The sequence below is a fragment of the Stegodyphus dumicola genome, chromosome 6 (genome assembly GCF_044657685.1).
Source record: "Stegodyphus dumicola isolate Sdum_Otavi_A_Nest chromosome 6, ASM4465768v1".
NCBI classification, from domain to species: Eukaryota; Metazoa; Arthropoda; class Arachnida; order Araneae; family Eresidae; genus Stegodyphus; species Stegodyphus dumicola.
Window position 1 is genome coordinate 56,631,540 of NC_140773.1, and position 16,497 is coordinate 56,648,036.

At 32.4% G+C, this 16,497-nt stretch overlaps 1 protein-coding gene across 9 annotated transcripts in view; it reads left to right on the forward strand.

The window, feature by feature from the left end:
- LOC118188395 (semaphorin-1A-like) overlaps nt 1-16,497 on the forward strand; it is a 905,788-nt gene that overhangs the window by 739,101 nt on the left and 150,190 nt on the right. The gene's annotated exons all lie outside the window — the stretch shown is intronic.

Genomic DNA, 16,497 nt, shown 5'->3' on the forward strand with positions numbered 1-16,497 from the left:
ATATTTCTTCTATGAAAATAATATGAAACTTTTTTTGGTAACTAGTCGTCTTTCCTGAGTTTAATATCTGCTCGGTTGCGGAAAGTCACTAGTTTTGCTTTTCTTGATGCATGAGTATAAAATAATTTGAAATAAAAATTTATACACTTGGTTTTGAAATTAATTTTCTTTTTCTCTCTTCTTTGAAAAACTGCACAGAGGTTGATTTTTAGAAAATTAATTTTTTAGGTTTACCTGCTGCACTCTTATTTTTTATTACATTTTAAGAAAAGTCTGTTCCTTCGTGCAATATTGTTGCTTGCTGGCTCTTCATATTCGAATAAACAGAGTATGTTTAAAAACTTTTAAAACAATTTTTATAAATAATTTAAAAGGCAAATGTTCTGGAATAAACATTTTTGGCAGCAGTTTATTGTTTGAAATGAGAAATATCCTCTGCTACTTTTCTTCTTCCAAAATGTCGCATGTAAACAAATTATGGATTGAAGGATACGTTTTTGCACTTTTCGAAAAGAAATGTACCTATTACATAGCTCAGAAACGTTATAAAATTCATGGTACTGAAATTCCTAAGTGCTTCAGGAAAATATTATTAATCGCAAGGTTTAAAGCCATCAGTCATTAAATGTAGAAGGAAAGAAAACTTCAAACGAAATGATACGTATTGTTTCTAATATTTCTAAAGTTAAAGCGTTGGTTGCAATAGAAAATCCCACGAAAAAATCAATTTCAAAGTCTTTAAATGCATCTGTAGTAACATCAAATAAAATAATATTAATAGTATAGATATCAAGACTTACAACTTGAAAAAGCTAAAGAACATAATGTTCACCTGCGTTTGCCGAGACATATGGCTCAACGCAAAAGAATTTGTATAACTCTGTATGAAAACTATTTAGCAGGAGGTAACTGGAAATAAACTGTGATCTTTGATGAAGCATGGGATTAATGGCAATGAAGAACGGTCTACTTATTAACGAAACCGAAGAGGAAAAAAATATACTAACCTGGTTTTGTCAATTCAAAGAAAATTTTAGTAAGGGGTTTGTGATCATCACAGAATTCTCTTACAATAGGAAATTAAAAATAAGAAGTTTGCTAAAAATGCTTAAATCATCTCATCGTGCTATCAGGTGAAAGTTTTACGTTTGACATTTACAGAAGAAATCCCAAAGAGTGAAACTTTATCTAGATAAAGCAACAGGTCATACTTCGAACAATATTACTGCCATCCTGGAAAAAAATAAAGACTAATACAGGTATTGCATATATACCTTTTCAATGCATTTTTATAAAGTTCCCTGACGTTTGACCTATGGACTACTATACCTTTGATCTCTTGAAAAGAAATTTTTCTAAGCACAAACCCATCTTGATTGATCGACTCTGGAGAATAGTTGTAGAGTAATGGAAATTATTACCACTGAAGTTTTACGAAAATTCCTCCTCTGATGGAAATCAAGATGCAGACTTTTAGTCTAGAAAAAAAGACTACTGAATCGATCATTTAAAAAAAGTACTTTTTATATTTTAAACAGTAATTAAACGGCCCGAAATCATCCTAAAAACGTGGAAATACCCTCTGAAAAGAGTAATATCTTTTACTATAAATCTAAAGTAGCCACATCCAGTAAATCAAAGCAAAAGTGTGAGTATAACTGCTGTATTGCTGAAAGTACATCAAAATTCTCTAATAGAGGGCAATAAATTATGTATAGTCATCTCTAAACCACAGGAGTACCAAACATATAGCAATTCCTGTCGATATTGCACGAGCATAGATGATTACAGAATTTGCGTTAAATCACTACCGATTTCTTTCATTGAATTCGCAGCATACTCCACTGTCGTTTTAGCCATTGCTTGTCTCATTTCCTGGGCTACAGCAAGCAAGTGAGACTGTCAAGTTCAAAATAGAATGTTCATTTATAAAAACATAAAATAGAAAAAATATAATTAAATATTTGCATTAATATAAGATGTTTTAAACAGACATAGTTTTTAAGAATTATATAGAATTGGTAGCTGATAAGCACATACCAATTATTATAACAGTTTATACTATTAATCCGTTTGAACTGTTAATAATCATTAAGTATCAACAAGAGAAATTAAGAAAGAATTATTTCGGATATTCATATCGGATATCTATAATTCTTTTTAATGCAAATGATGATTTGAATTCCGAAATCGCATCTGGATTGAAGGACTTGGAAAGAGCTCAGTTGTTTTCCACGCGATGGAGCTGAGGAGTTTATGTTGATGGACTCGATTTTAAAGAATCTGACGAAATAAAACTTTGATCCTCGGAAACTCCAGAAGAACGTTAAACGCCCTTTTTTTTAATGTGTTACGGATTTATAGCAAAGAATCTCTCTTTCGTCTTAACGCGAAAATGATGTTTTTCCATGCATCCCCCCTCTTTTATTCCCCGTCATCGGAGAGAAAATACAGCATTTGCGTAAGCTCTTTTATGCCAGCGTAGAACTACTATCCCCTCTCCACAGGAAAAGAAAAAGAGGAAAAAATGATCCGCATTTTTGAAATCGATTTTTATTTTATTTCTAAGGAATAATCGATGTTGAGAAATGCTGAATCGTTATCGAAGTAGTCTTTAAATGAGTGCCTGATATTCTGCAATAACAACGTTTTAATAATAAAGCAGGATAAATATGCTGTTTGTCATTTTTCCCATTTAAATTATCGAACTTCAGTTATTCTCCTTGTCACAATTTCTGTCTGGAGTACGGAGAGTTTAGTGAGAATATATGTATCATTATGCAAACGAATGTACATTTTTTTACTTGTGAACTTTATTGTAATATTATAAAATAAAAACGCAAATGCAACTTTCAGGATTTCTTTAATTAAAACCTTAGATTTTGGATTATCATAAGTATTTAACATGCATTTTCGCAAACCCGATTGTCTCTCTACGAAGAATTCTGGTATTTCTTTTGTATATTTGTTGCTGCTGTTGCTTGAAACTTAATGCTTTTGTCTGGAATAGCAAATATTCATCGTTCATTTAGCTGTCTAATACCCAAGAACGTTGCACTGACAGATTTTACATCCCAGAGAATGGGGAACTTCAGTCTAAATTTTGATGTATTCGAGGGCCTGCTACTCGTCTTGAATTACCAACAAATCTGTCAGGAGGGCTTTCGATTTGTAAGTATTTTAAGTACCCTCATGCTTGACAGTATACACTCACATATATCCAAGCCTTCTTCACAATTCAACCCCGGGCCCAGCGATACTACAGCCAACTGTGCTAATACTGTAGAGATAAGAATGACATTCTGTATATTTATAAAAAAAATTAAATATTTAAATATTGAAAAGGTAGCGTTTGAGAGGTACAGGTGAAAGTGACTGGGACACCAGGGTTTCCATTATACGAGTAGAATCGAAAAAATATTGTCCTAGTACATTATCCAACTAGAGCTTTGAACCTTTTCTATAGGGTTATGAGTATGTATTTTTTCTAGTGGCGAAATTTGGTTTTTATTGGTTGGTGGGGGTGTACATTAACAGTGTGTGATTACGCTCTAGGATATATATAATCAGTCTCATTCGACTTATATCTGTCTGTCCTAAAACGTCATCCAGTTCGCGAATATCTAGCTATCCTTCGGGAACTCCTAGGAGCAATTTTTGAAATTTATTTCATAAATTTGGCGTAGAGTATATAATGGGTTATAATGGGTAAAACATACTTTAACTAGTTGTACAGTATTTGGGTTATACCGATAATTTAGTCGTCTGCACTGAGCTGAATTCCGTAGCTTTTTTTCCAGTAGTTTAGTTCGGATGAATAGTTCATAGATCTTACAGCTTCCGTTCAATATTTTGATGTATTGAGATTATAGATCTTGGAGCTTGATAACTAGACTTTATTGCTTAACGGCTTTTGACAGAGGAAGGTAAACATTTACTCCACTTTAGGTTTTCTGTTGTTGCAAATTAGCTCAGAGGCAAATGTTTCGCTTTCCGGTATTTCTTCGCCAGCGATAAGTCACGGAAGCCAAGATTTAGGCTAAGATTTTCATTCATCAAGAAATATAAATCTGAGGGTTTGTTTCAGGTACTCAAAAAGTGTACGAATTTTGGAGAAGAATTACTTTGTAAAATATAGAAACTTCTATTAGTCATTCATTATTTTAATTTAGTAGATTTCTCCGCTGTGATGGTATATAATTCCGTTTGGTTCACCTTCGTGGTTGGAAGCCATGTTAACGGCGCACTCACTCACTCTCCATTCCAGTTAACTCGACTTTGTCTTTAAAGTTGTTGTTTCTACCCGTAAGCTAGCGGGATTGCGTTTCGCTTAATTTTCATTTTGTGTAAACGTCAAATCCACGTCTTAATAAATACTCTTATTTAAACATTTATATTGATTATATTACTTCTTATTAGAAGTAAGACTGGACAAAAAGTCTTTCTATAGTATCTTACGGTTGTTAAGATTTGAGTCCGTATCAACTAATAACGTAATCGTATAACTTAAAAGTCCAAACATAAAAATAAATTATAAAATTAATTTTTCAACGTATTCAATTAAAATAATTACCAGAAGTTTTGGTTAGAATTAGAACGACGAACAAAGCACCAGCATCCAAGTTTCAAATCAACTTTTTCTCAACATTTGTGCGATTAAAAGATTTGAAAGGAGTGTCTGTGCGCCGTATTTCGAAAGGTAAACCCTAATCCTGAGAAATTTTCATAGCGTATGAATATATATTATGAATAAATATGTGTATATACTGAATTATAATGAATATATATGTCAAATAGTCAAAATAATAACATCAAATATTTATTATCGATATTAGTAAGATTTATATACAGGCTTTAATAATGTGTTACAATTTATTACATCTTTGATATTAGAAGTTATGCATTTCAGACCTTAATTTGAGCATTATTTGCTCAGCAAATCATTTCTGTTCGCGTAGAAAGCTGGAAACCATTCTGTCTCATTGGACCCTGCTAATATAAACATGTTTTCTTGTTAATTGTAACCGCTATTGTAATTTCACTGTACTCTTTTCCATTAGTTGGAAAGTGCTTTCCTCTATTGCGACCTACTTAACGAAGACATGCTGAATAACAGGCATCCATTTGCGAGCCAATTAAGTGGCGTCTATTGCATTATACTGAATATCAAGTTTCCTCCACAAATTACATTTGAGGACATTCATTTCAGGAAGTGTTGAAAGGGTATTTTATCTTCAACCAAGATTAGAGAAGGACTTAATTATTGTATTGATTACGGTACTATTCCATTACGTAATAGTTAGTTATTCACTCTACATTTCAAATTACTTCCCTCTGGAATTGTTAAAAAAACTCTTGACTGGTTTTACCATAATTTAACATGTTAAGTGCTCATTATGTTAGTCTGAGTGCATTGAATTTCATTCACTACCAAGCAAGTAATTTGTAGACATAATTCTGGGTAAGATTTTGAGCTTGATTTCCATTTATTACTTTGCTTCTGTTTTTAAGAATTAATCCTTCGCCGTTTGCGGGAATAATTTTTATTCAGAATTTTAATATTCATTACTAACTTCCGCTGAAATATTTACTGCTGAAAACTATGTAAAAGACAAATATTATGCCAATTTTCATTCAGTAAATGCAAAAGATGCCCACGCAAAATAGTTTCAAGCTCAAGAAGCAGTGCTTTTGTACTTTAATTTTAGATTTAATGACCTTTTATCAAAATATGATAAATCTATCTCCTCTTTATTTATTTTAAAAGGATTTTTATGAAAATATTTAATGTTTAAATTAAGTTAAAATAGCAACTTCCAAAGAGTAACCAGATAGCTAATTGTAACAGAAATTAAAAAGAGCACCATAACTTTTGACAGTTTCTCCTACGCTAGCCGAATAATTTTGTACATAATTTTAAATTTTGCACATTATACGTAAATTTAAAACATAATTAACTATTTAATTATATGCTTTATGTTTGCATTTGAAAATAAATGAGAATATACCATATTGTTCTTGTTAAATAGTGCTTTTCAAGTTTGCATTTAATAACCCCTGATTGCATTTAATATTAGTTATACTATTATCAGACTATTTTTATCGGTTATAAATTTGTATTCTTCTATTAAAAGTTTCCAAGTGTTTCGAAGAAACTTTTGATATTTCCCATTAGACGATAAAAGGCACTTTATAAAATACCAAATTATCATCTTAGTTCTTCTGCTTCAAATCCGAGATAATTCCAATATGCAAAACAAAAAGCTTCGCTGTTGCTGGAATCATAATTAATGAGTAATCCATTACTCAGAAGTTCGCTTTTTTATAAGCAGGAGAGAAGAATAAATAAATTAACAAAAAACTACGAAAAAGTGTTTCCGATACAAGCGCACTGGACACTACTTTCGCTAAGGCAAACACCCTAAGAGATCTGCTGAGCAAAAATGAATAATTTATTTAAATCTCTTATCAGCTACGTAACACACGTTTATCCCGGGCAAAAATTCCGAAGCACTTGCGGTGATTTCACCGCAAGTGCTAAATAATGAAAAACTAAAATCTACCAAATAAATAAGTCGTATCCCATTAAACAAATTGATTGCAAACAAAAGCTTGGGAAAATCCGCTGCAGGCAACAATCAACTTTCATTATTTTCCATGCCACGTATATACATAACGCAGGCCCCCTATCATTGATGGGAAAAATTTTGCCTTTTTTTTTCTTTGTGTTTTTTTCTCTTCTAGATCTTTTACTAGGAGGTTGTAATGTGTGTGTAAACAAGAAGGCCGGATTTTTCTGAATACTTAATTTTATTACGCCTTTGCCCGGGGTTAAGAGAGTTTTCTGCGTGTGCTTTGCATACATTATCGGGCATCGCTACCCGAGATACAATTGACGGGATCCTCGAAATTACCCGAGATTTGCATTCAGGGTGTGTTGGTTCCAACATGTAATTTTTCGATGCTCAAGGCGGCTGTATCCTATCTAACGGATTATTCAATACCGAACTGCATTGTTGCCCGACAGGAAAACCTAACATTTAAGTTGTTACTACTACATTTATCTGTTATTTTCGAGTATTGTTCTCTTTGGCATTTTACATATCCGAAGGGTATTCCCTGCTGAGATTAAACAGTATAGTATTATATATATCCCCTGGGAATTAAATACTTTGGTAGCAAAATCAAAACTGTCTACGTACTTCTCTAAAAATTTAAATGAGGTTAATTATGTAATAAGCGATTTGACGCTTTTAGTTAGTAATTTATTTCTTAGATGGCACCACTACAACGTTATATTTAAATGCAAAAGTAAATAAAATTATTTAAGAATATATAAATGAAAATTATTCTATTATGATTATTAAATTAATTACTTCCAATTACCTCCTATTTTACAGAACAAAACGAGGAATGACCCTTAAAAGAGCCGCATTTATGAGGCGCTCAGCCATATTATAAATGCAGTACAGGATGAGCACAAAATAATCATCATTTTTATCCCGCATGCTTCTGCATGATAACCTTATAAGATATTTCTCCCGCCTCCTTAGCGTGCCTTCGTGGTGAAGTGGTTAGCACGCTCAGCGCGTATTCGAGAGGTCCGAGGTTCGAGTCCTGGCGAAGGCATTGCTCATTTTTCACTTTTCTTGTTTCAAAAAAAAAAAAAAAAAAAAAAAAAAAAACCCTCTAAGAAGTGGCGCCCGAACTAAAGAAATGTGGTGGATGATGATTCTTTACCATCAGGATCTGGCGATTGGGTCCCTTAATCCCCAGTCGTCCTTTAAAAGGGGGAATATGTAAGGTATTTCTCCCGCCTTCTTAGCATTCCTTCGTGGTGTAATGGTCAGCACACTCGGTGTGTATTCGAGAGGACCGCGTTCGTGTCCCGGCAAGGGCACTGCTCATTTTTCATCTTTCCTGCTTTAAAAAAATGCCTAATGTCTGTACACGTGGAAGCATTAGCAGTGTGATTCTCGAAATTTCATTAGGTTCATAACTCAATAATGATAGCTTCATTAATAAGAACAAAATTAGTAGTATTTTCATTCTAACGTGCAGTGAAATGTGCGGAAAAAATCAAGGATTAAAACAAGTGGCTCCGTCTAAGAAATTAATAACTAACTAAAGCGGCAAATTCCATACTACATCGTTACCTAAAATGTTATGCTTTTCTGAAATCATACTAGAGCGTTTTTTCAAATCACTGAATTGCTGAATTGAAATTCATGCTTCAGCGTTTACTTTTGAATCTGTATTTGGTAATGTTTATGGTACCAACGTTTCCAAAAATGTTGCTTGCCTTGAAATATTGATATATGGAATCGAAACCTAGTTTGAAGTAAGCTAAGGAGTTATGGTTGTTCTGTAGGGCAAACTTATTAACTATTTAAATTTGTTATTCTGAACTTAAATTAAATTAATAACATGTGATATTTGTAATAGTAGTATTTTGGTGACAACTAGATAAAACTGTCTTAATTCATTATTAGATAATATTTAATACTCAATCGTAAGCCACCTGCATTATCGGTGTCACATTATTTACTTGATTGAAACTTGTGTGCCTGACAGATATTGCTGCAAAGAAAACCCATTTACAGTAATCGTGATCCATTCAGTGTCGTACGTTATGCAGCTGTCAACATGTATTATTAAAAATTAAAAACTGTATTATGAGGTGATATAAAATATTTACTCCATAGAATAAAACAATTAAATGCAATATTGGTATGAAAATAATCTAAGAATTAACTACTAAATAGAAGTAAAATGTATACTGAGTGATTGAACAGCCCAAATGAAATAGATGGGATATGAAACGATATTAATTACTATATCCTAATTAATTTTAGCAGTAACTAATTAATTTTATCACCGAGGCGATTTAGAAGTGTGGTGGTAAAGCTGAAGTATGAGTAAGTGAGATCTTCAGATTCTGTGTGTGACATAATTAAAAATGAGACAGGAAATACTGACCTCGCGGTTTCTGACATCATGAAGTAGAAATGAATAATTTAATGCATTAATGCATGGGTGCATTTAATGTGAACTTGTTGTTTTTATTTCATATCGTTTCTTTAAGATAAATATAAAATATAAATGATTTTTAAAATATTATTTATTTAAATAAATAGTAAGGAACTCAGAACAACTTTGATGCAGTAGTTATCATCTAAGTTTTTTAAGCTTTCTTCACATCGATTTAAGTTAAAATGAAAAAGTTTTAAATTATGCTAGTTATAAAAATACTTTGGATGAAATACGAACAGCAGATATAAAATATTTTACAAATTATTAAAATGAACTATTTTTAGAACAAAACAGGTCCTCGAAATTGTGTTACTTTTTCCTTTGAATTAAATCCAGATAAAATTTAGCTTCAAATTATGGATATATTAATATAAATTCTTATAGTTTAGGAATAAATTAATTTTTGAACTTTTCATGTAGGCTGAATGCTGGCAGTTGACTATTTTAAATGTGATTATTTTAAAGAGATTTGTCTAAATGTAAAAATATAGTTAACTATGATTTTGGTTAAAATAACATGCCGGATAATGATTATTGGAGAAGTGAAACAACAAGAATCAGCGTTATATTTGTAAATTTTGCAAGACTAGTTTCAATGGTTCTATAGTTAAACCATTGAAACTAGTCCTGCAAAATTTACAAACATAACGCTGATTCTTTTTGTTTTACGTCTCCAGTAACAATTAACTATGGTTACTCCTTTTAGTTAACTAGCGACCAATTCTCAAAATTTGCTGTTCATTTCATATTAATAAACTGTTTAACAGTAAGAAAAAGTAATTAAATACTTAGAGCACCTTTCAAAATTAACCTTTAAAATATGTCTTTGAACTAAGTGCTCATACCGGCGACATAGATTACATTTCAAGATACATTTATATTTCAAGTAAAACTATAAAGCTATAGTTGCAAACTGTACTTTCTAGTCCATATTTTCCACGCCATTCACGTAAAATTGGCATAACCACCGTACTGCAAACGATCCAATTTCTTTCCCCAAATCTCTCTCTTTCCAAAACTTCTCTATGCATATTTTACTATGCCAAAGAAGAGTGTCGAAAATGTCCCCCCCCTTTCATGTTCAGGCAAGTTGAAAACGTTTCAGAAAAATCTGCTCCGTGACTGATTGCTGTAGGTGGATAGAAATCACAATCTAGGAAACGACATCTACGTTTTTACGTCTGTCGCTACCACCTGTTGTCGTCCTCCCTTTTGAGTGCCTCCACTTACTCTAACAGCCCAAGGTATTGTGCCGAGCTCGCGATACCGGATGCTACTGGGAGAAGTGAATTAACTATGTTCAACCTGAATGGAACTTTCCCTTCTATGCAACGTATTCTTCTCTTGCCTATTATGTGTACGTATATTCCTTCTATCAGACTAAATTATTATGGGTTCATTATCTGCTTCAAGAAAAATGCATTTCTTAAACTTCATCTTTAGAAGTATTAAATGACTTAATATTTTTTCTGATATTTAATGTTTACAGTAGTTGTTAAACGCAATCTATACGCATATGTATAAGGAGGTAGGCAATTATTTACTATATATCAGAATTTATTTAAGTTAGTTAACACCTAAAGTTATCTGAGGGATGGACATCTTAATGAAAGTCTTTCGAAAGTTAACTTTATGAGAGTATAGAGTTTCGGTCTTCTTATCGAACGTAATGACAATCTGGTATTTATAATTATGTCTTATAAGTACCATCAAGACATGGAAAGGGTGTAAAGGGCCCTTTTATTAATTCAGATAAAGTTTAACAGATGACGCCAACTGGTGCTTACAGAAGCGAACACTTTTGGCTTAAATCAAAGGTAATGAAGAAGTTTAAGTATAGCCTAACGTCTTCACAGTTTAACTAGCGCGCACGATGGCTCTGATCGAAGTCGACATAAATAAGCGTAAAGGCAAGAATAACTCAACGCCACAGAATATTAATCGCAAGAGAATCAAATTTAGCAACGTGGCCTTCAAGCAGGCAGAACAAGCTCTGATTCTACCCTTTAACACTTTCCTTTAAATAGTCTCTTCTTTCTATCTAATTTGAATATCGCGCGAATCTGAAACTAACATTCTGGCAGGAAAATAAAATTTAGAGCGATAGGATAGAAAACTAATATAAAATAAGTGGTTAGAAACTTAAGATAAAAACCGAAAATCTTTTGAGTTCGAAATATTCGATCGCGAAGATATACAACGAGCTTACATCATCGATCTTAACCTCGTGGCTTCGAGTAAGAAACATATTGACATATGTTTGAACATATTGAAACGTACAGAGAACATTTAGGAGAAACGTTTTATGTATGAATATTGCTTGAGAAAAAACAAAGAGCAACTCTTCATTTATCAATTGTTTCGAAAGTATTCAGATGAAACTTACAGCGTTTTGTTATTTATGTCTCGAGTACTGATGAGTTGGTTGAGTGCATACATGTATGGTCGGTTATATTTATTTGTCATCTGAAAATGCAAGAAAATTTTATACCGAAAACAAAAACCCAGTTAAATGCCTTCCCTGTTCCATCCAATATTTTTCAACACACTTTTCCCATTCACGTAGAAATTTGTTATTGTGTACGTGTCATTAGTGAAGAAATAAAAACTGCGTATGATTTAAAAGTGATGTTAAAATATAGCATTGAATCAAAAGGCATGGTCATACAAGTATTATATCGTTCAGATAATTCAAATAGATTATATCGAAAAACTTTCTTGATACGGAACTGGTTTGGAGTTTAAGCAAAATTCTCTTTTCATTTAAGAGTCTGAAGATCAAAGGAATATCAGTCTGCATTCTTTCTTTGTTTCAAATATTTCTAGAACAGTTTGCAGAATTAAAAGTGGCATTGATTTATTACACTGCGTAGATTTTCCGCGGGAAAGTTGCGTTGGTTTACGGAAATACTTTCATACATTCTATACAATTTTCTTCTGAATTTGAAACATCCGTCGAATTGTTTTACGTACTCATGTTTTATTACCGGAATGTAATTAAACATCGTTTGGCCGAACGAAGAACTTTAATTGAATTTTTGATTTTAAATTGACGTTTATTCCGAAAATACATTTGCATTTTAAACTTCCACAATTCTGTAATTTGTTTGTCATGATGTTTTATGTTACTAACAAGATTACAATTCGATAAAATTTCACTAATTCTGAATATATAACGCAAGAGGTTTAGCATTTATTTAATATTGGAAAAGGGCAGCGATTTATTATAAAAATACTTATGAAAGATGTCTGATATATATTTATGTTTTTCTTTCAGTTGTTGTAGAATAGGCCACAAAAATGTCTATTATAGGAAACCTTTGTTATTAATTTTTATTAGTTTATGCTCTAGAAATATTCGTTGTTTTCTGTTTGCAGCGATACATATTATATCCAAAATATTCTTCAGAACGCATCGCTTAATGGTATATTTTAATGGCAATAATATATGGATATAAGAAATAAGTATTAGAGGAAAATGATGTTCAACATAAGAATGGTGTCCTTGACAAAATATATGAATACAGAGCTTTCGTACAAACAAAATATGGACAAAAATATGAAGGGTATTAGAAGAAACAAATTTCTGTTTTTATGTATGTTATAGATATGCTTGAAAATCATAATGGTCGTCACAAAACACATCCTAGCGCACGAGAGCAGCACTCGAATCTTTGGAAACCTTACGACACTTCATTTTATGAACAAACATATCTAATATTAAATATGAATCTAGATAAAACAACACTGTATAAACAAATAATTTTTGAAAGCGTAGAACAATTTTTCTACACTGAAGAACGTATCCGTTTCTTCAGGATATTCCATGTTCTTCGATACTGAAGTACCGAAGAATACAGAATGCACTGAAGCAAATGATATTTGCGTATCCAAAGGACAACAGGAACGCAGAAATATTAAAAGGTGCCTTTACAAAACGAGGGACTGCTTTCTGTGACTGAAGCCATTTTTCCTATGACGAGGAACATCTTTTAGGCATCACAAGGTCGTTTGTCACGAATGAGCCGTGGTTTCTGCTAACCTCAGTAAATGTGGAATAAGCTTTGTTGGTCATTCCTGTAATGCGGTTTCTTCCGACATTGTTCTTAGATCGATTTCGGAGCGAGCGCTTTTATTAGGGACAATACGTGGAATTGCGGGGAAGGATAATAAGAAACTTTTATACAGAAGGAAATGCATTTGTGTTGGTCAAGTAGTTGCGCCATTTTAATTAGTGTATTAAGTAAAGAATGAAATTTGTGAAGTAAATTAATTGTACGTAAAATTACTCCTAAATTCGTCTTTCGTGAAACTGCATTGAAATGCCTTTGTTAAGGAGAATAAAAATGTGTACTTATAGGATATATTTCTTACTTGAAATGAAACTGCAATATTTCTTTATTTCATAATTTTTTTTTAATCAGGCTATATTTCTGATCGGATATAAGGTAGGTGAGAGCGCAAAAATATCCTTGAAATTTAAAATATTTTTATACCTTTAAACTGCATTTTATTTCTTTTTATTTAATTATATATATATATATAATAATTAAAGTAAAAAGAATAAACGATAAAAGACATGTGTGGTCAAAAACTTTGCGCATTGAACTGCAAAATTTAGAAAAAAGTTAAAAGAAAATTCCTAGTTCGTACGCCAAAAAGTTGCCTAGATACTGTGGTGCCGTGAAAATATTAACATAAGTAAAATAAAGTGCTATGAAATGTGTAATAAAGATTAAATAAACAGTATAAACACTTGAATATTTACAAATAATATTCAGTACTAATTGTAAACAATATGCTAACCAAAGTAAGGCATATTTTAAACATTAGAATTAAAGTGTGACAAATGACTTAAGCTAAAATACATAAACCAAGAAGCGGTAAATGGTAGATTAGCCCAATTCGAAACTCAGTTTGGCTCTTCAGGGGAAATCATTTTTAATATATATATATATATATATATATACATCTGTATTAAAAACTAAAACTTAGAGGAAACAGATTATACTACCCTGGAAATTTATTTTAAAAAATTTTAAAAGAATTTTAAAATGATTTAATTTGAAAATCATATGGAATTATTACTTTTTTTAGAACAAAGTAAGACAAAAGCCAAAAATTTAAAAAAAAATCGTAAATGTATTTAGAAAAATAAAAATCTAAAATAAAAATTTTAAAATATTTAAAGCTGGATGCAGTTTAATTATTTATTTATTTTAAATGCCTCAGATCGACTTATCAAGAAGTAATAATTTGAAACATCAAAATCCAAACAATTAAAGAGCTCTGAATTTACGTTTCGTTTCACTTTTGAACAGAAACGAAAAAAAAATAATAAGTATAATATAAAGTTCTATACTACAATATTTACATCCTTGTTCAAAGACACAAGCTATTATCTGACGGGAGTTGTTTCCGAAATATATATTTGTGTTAATATAAGGGAGAAGTCAAGAAATAAGGGATATGGGGGGAATGAGGTGTGAAAACATGTGTATTAGTCGGAGTACAACAAAAACAAAGAAAAAACAACATAAAGAGACAACGATCGTTATCAAAGAAGGCCTTCGAAATTTTGACCCGGACCGTGATGCAGGAACCTTGCGTCGTGCATCTTCCATTCCTGATGCAGATCATCCATTCACCAGAAAAGTGAGGCCTGCATCACGTCCGAGGTCGTAATACGTAACACGTTCTTTAATAACGATCTTTGTTTGTTTTTGTTCTTGTTTGTAGGTTTCTGGTGTACTAAACATAATAAAACATGTTTTGTCTCACTGTTTGTGTCCTTCCTTTTTTGCGTTTTGTGTCGTCACTACTGTGGCAAGAAAGTGTTTCCGACCCTGCATTGCTATGTGATTTCCCGTCGTCTAGGTGTAGTCTATCTCTTCTGAACGTTTGCCACAGCTGTACTGATACACTCTGTGTATAGTTGCGAAAATCCCGACGGCGGTAAAATAGCTTCCCCGCAAAGCATGGTTACTGTTGCCAGAAAGTGGCAGTGAAAGGCAAAGTTGCCATGTTTGGCTCAAAATCGACCATTTGGCGATAAAATTGGCGATACACCATAGATGGAGCGAATACATTCTAGGAAGCATTCTTAGCGGTTTTCCCGAGAATGCTCCGGAAATTAGGTTAAAGCTCTATATACCCTCCCTGTACGCGGAGAAAGAATGTCTTGTGTAGTAGTGTAGTGTAGTAAAGTATCATGAATTCAGTAATGTAGTAGTGTCTTGAGTTCAGAGATTGGACTGAGAGCGAGTTGGGAGATGTACTTTAGTGCTTTGCCGTGAAGCTGTCTTCGCCGTTATAAGCCTGAAGGCTGTGTTGCGAATTTTTTCAGCGTGTTTATCATAGCTTTTCGGTGACCGTAAACGTGTCGAATTGATTTTTTGATTCTTCATTAAGTGTTGTTATTAATCACTCCAAATCGACGAATCCATAGAAAGCAACAATATGTATGTATGCATGTGTATTCTTTACATCTATAAAATCCTGATTAATATATTTCTGCCATAATTTGGATAAGAAGGATTAGGCGAAACAACATTATTTCGTAATTAATAGGTAAACAAATATTTTTGTAGAAATAAATCTTGAAAAAATGTTCGATTTAATCTTTGTAGATACGAGTTTAATTTTAGTTGCCTCCTTTACATATTACAGTGGTTTAGGTACCTTGATATTTTCTCGATCTAGTTGCTGTTTATTTAATTGATATGTTATCCCATATAAGCAAAGAAAATACTTAGAAATTGTTAATTTAAGATCTCTTCAAAATATCCATAAACAGTTCATTAATGAAGCATTAGAGTAGAGTTAACGAAACACGAGTTATTAAAACGGAACCGACAAGGCAACGAAATATTATATAGTCATTAGATTATTTTGAAGCAAGATATTCGAAAAATATGCAGTGTCTTCGCCGGCAGTCTAACCTGGAACTCTCGAATACGTGCCTTACATATAGGGATCAATTACAGTTATTCAATTACAATACCAGTTACAGTTATAAAGGGATCGGACCAAAATGTCGCCAAACTCTCATCAAATTTGTCGACTTTTGTCGATATCTTGCAAATTTGACGACAAAAATTAGTCGTCAGCTTGCCGGTATCTCTCCAGTTTAGCGAGATAGCCATTTATCTCAATATAAAGCGAACTTGGCCTTTAATCGTATTTTTCCGGCTGAGCTTCATCTCAAGCAGTTTATGTAAGATCACACAAAAGCTACTACAATTTCATGTGTAATTTCCATAAAATCGTTGACTATATACAAAACTCGCAGCAAGGAGGGAGAAAATATCTTACGTACTCTCCGTTTCAAAGGGCGACTGGGGATTAGGGGACCTAGTTCCCAAAGCCTGGTAGTGATGAAAAATTGTCCACAACCATTTAGTTCAGACACCACTTTTAAAGTCATTATATTGTTTTGAAGCAGGTGATGTGAAGAACCTGTCA